The following is a 3342-nucleotide window of genomic DNA, read 5'->3' on the forward strand; positions in this document are numbered from 1 at the left end:
TAAGAGGCAAATAAGATTTACTCGTAATAATGAAGACTAAACCCAGGTGAGTAATTGAGAAATTCACATCAATACCACTAGCACATTAAGAATAGTCTATGTCAAACTTAAAATATCTTGCTAACAATGTTGACGATCAAATTACAATTAATGAGAGTAATTTGCAGTTAGAGGAACTAGATTAAATATAAAGAAAATTCATTAAGAATGTGATAGTGGTCCAGATATTTTATCATATAAAAGTGAATTAACAAATAATGAGTAAACATAAGATAAATTATTTTTTACAATCAATTATGAATCAACAATTTACATTAACAATATGATTTATTTAAATAGCATGGTAATAGCTAATCTATTTATTTTACTATTGATCTACTTCATTTATTTAATATATGTACTATTTTATATTAAATTTTTATCATAATTTATGTTGTTAATATTTCTTAATTTTTTTTTACAAATAACTTCAGGTAATGAGCATCACAGAGGATTGATCAAAACTATTTTTGATAGGCGCAACAAGAAGACTATTGGTGGCCCACCCAGCAGGTCTGTATGTATTGAGGGGACCTCTTTATATAGACCTACCACTCAGAGTCAGCCTAGTCCACCTTTACCAACTCATGCAGCTAATAACTCACAGTTCTACTCATCAGACCCCCACTTTCCTTTGTTGGATGCCAAGCATAGTACTCCCTTTGACCCATACTACGCACCCCCACCTTCTCATGGAGGCCCTACCACTTATCTGTATGCACCATATGTCCCGCCATACTATCCCCAACCACCCCCTCAGCCTGCTAAAGGTAGATAGATATTCCACCCTAGCTAAAACAGAGTAATCCACATAGGTTCACATTTTGATTGAACCTGATGGTGAGGCGTACGTACTAATTATATTCTTAACATTCAATTAAATTTGAATAATTTTTTCTCACATAACATATTTTGTATATGTTTCACACTTCAATATAAGGGACACATAAAATACGGGACATAATAAGGAGCAAGTATGAAGCTCCTTATATTTCATGGAAGAAAGTTTTGAAAGAAGTGTGAGACATATGATTCAGAGAGTTCGAGGTTAGTTCTTTAACAAATATGTTTTATATTTTATCTTTTTTATTTAAGCTAACAAATATATATATATAATCGACTCGCATGCGAGACATATTTACAGACATTATAAAGTCAGGTGAGCTTCCACTCTAGATTCTTGAGAATGTATAGGCTAAGCTGCCAGTGCTTGAAGTAGTCAGATTATACCAGGAGAGGGACCAAAATAAATAATAGAGCTTATGATGTCGGGAGCATGGGTTCCCTTCATATTGGAGGCTCAATTCCACATATGTGATATTTGATAAGAAATTTTAAAACTTGTGAATGATTTATCTAGATATGAATATTAGTGTAAGTCTATTAAAGAAAGAGGTGCTAGGTAGAGAGCCGACCACTATAGAATTGCATAGTCATACCCATAGGCGGAAAGAAGACAAGCAATGGGTTGATGAGCGAGCAAAGAGAGCTTACGTAAATATATAATATTAATATTTTTGATATCATGTGTAAATTGCTTAATTTTTTATTAATCTTTATAGGACAAGTATAGACAGGTGAGGGGGGGATTCTTCTAGTGGATCAGCAAAATATTATGACTATTGCATTTAATCACAAGCAATAGGAGTAATGTAATACGGCATGATTTATGGTTTAGCCTTGCAAGAATACGAGGGGCAGAAATCTTGTGGCTCCAACTTCTCAATAAACACATAGGAGTCCTTATATAGTCGAACTAGAGCAAGTCAGGAAATTACACACTGACTAGCAAGTATAGATGCAACAAACTCAATTGTTAGATGAACTACATAAAATAGAGGAGGAGATTAATGAAAAGAAGGTTGCTTCAACTGAGGAGACTAATTCTAAGTAGATGTTGTGTCCTTATTTTTGGATATCTACTATTACTACGGGAAAACACGCGATTACCGTCAGATTTTCCGGCGGAATTTTTTGCGTCGTAATGAATGACGCAGGTAACGGCGAAATGCTCCTGAATCTTGTGACGAAAAAATTACTAAGCATTTGCCGATGCATAATATGATGGAAATTATCCGGCGTCGTCATGCGACGGTAATGGCGTCGGTAAAATGAGCTCTGAACCGATTCCGTCGCATGTTGCAGCGGAAACATACCGGCGAACATTACCGACGGAACGTCCGCCGGCTTATTTAAACTCAACGAGTTATTTCCGTCACACGTTACGATGGATCTTATTTCCATCGGATGCTCCGCCGGAACGTCCGCCGGTGAAAGCCCTATTTTTCAAACCCGAGCCCCTCTGGCCGCTCATTCATTTCCTTTCCTTCTCTCACCTAGCGTGTTTCGCCCGTCGCCATCCGTCGCTCGCTGTGGACTGACGTTGCCAACGGTCACCGGACTTCACCGTCGATGGTCACCGGACTTCGCCGAGCATCCTTTCCTCTTCGCCGACGGAACGGAAGGTATTTTGTTTCGTTTCCTATTTCGGTTGGGTTACATCAAGGATCAGTCTTAAGTCCATATCTTTTTGCTTTAGTCATGGATGTTCTCACTAGACATTTGCTAGAGGATGTACCTTGGTGCATGCTTTTTGTTGAAGATATTCTTCTTGTTGATAAAACTAGATAGGGAGTTGAAGGAAAACTTGAACTATGGAAGTCAACCTTAGAGTCTAAAGGTATCCATTTGAGTAGATCTAAAACCAAATATATTGAGTGTAATTTTAGTACTAATAGATATAGTGGAGGGATTGTGACTTTGAGCGATCAAGTCATTAAAAAGAGTATATGTTTTATATATCTCGAATCTATTGTTCAAAACGATGGTGAAATAGATGTGGATATTATCTAAAATGGATTATATGAAGTGCAATTGTGACTTTTGGTTATCAAATCATTAATAAGAGTACACATTTTAGATATTTTTGATCTATTGTTCAGAGTGATGGTGAAATAGATGGGGATATTATTAGTAAAATTCAAGTTGGATGGTGGAGGAATGCATCGGGCTTATTGTGTTATAGAAAATTCCCCCTCAAACTTAAGGGAAATTTCTATAAGTCGATACGCACGACTGCAAAGCTTTTTGGTGCCGAATGTTGGCCACTAAAAAAGAAGCATATATAATACTAAGTTAAATGTGGCAGAGATGACGATGCTTAGGTGGATGAGTGGCTTGACCCATAGAGATAGGATGTGAAATGAGCATATACATGAAAAGGTTGGAGTAGCTCCAGTGGAAGATAAGATTAGAGAAAGTCGCCTTAGATGGTTTGGTCATATGAATATCTATTAATGTCTT

This window comes from Dendrobium catenatum, unplaced genomic scaffold (genome assembly GCF_001605985.2).
Source record: "Dendrobium catenatum unplaced genomic scaffold, ASM160598v2 fragScaff_scaffold_1557, whole genome shotgun sequence".
Classification (NCBI taxonomy): Eukaryota; Viridiplantae; Streptophyta; class Magnoliopsida; order Asparagales; family Orchidaceae; genus Dendrobium; species Dendrobium catenatum.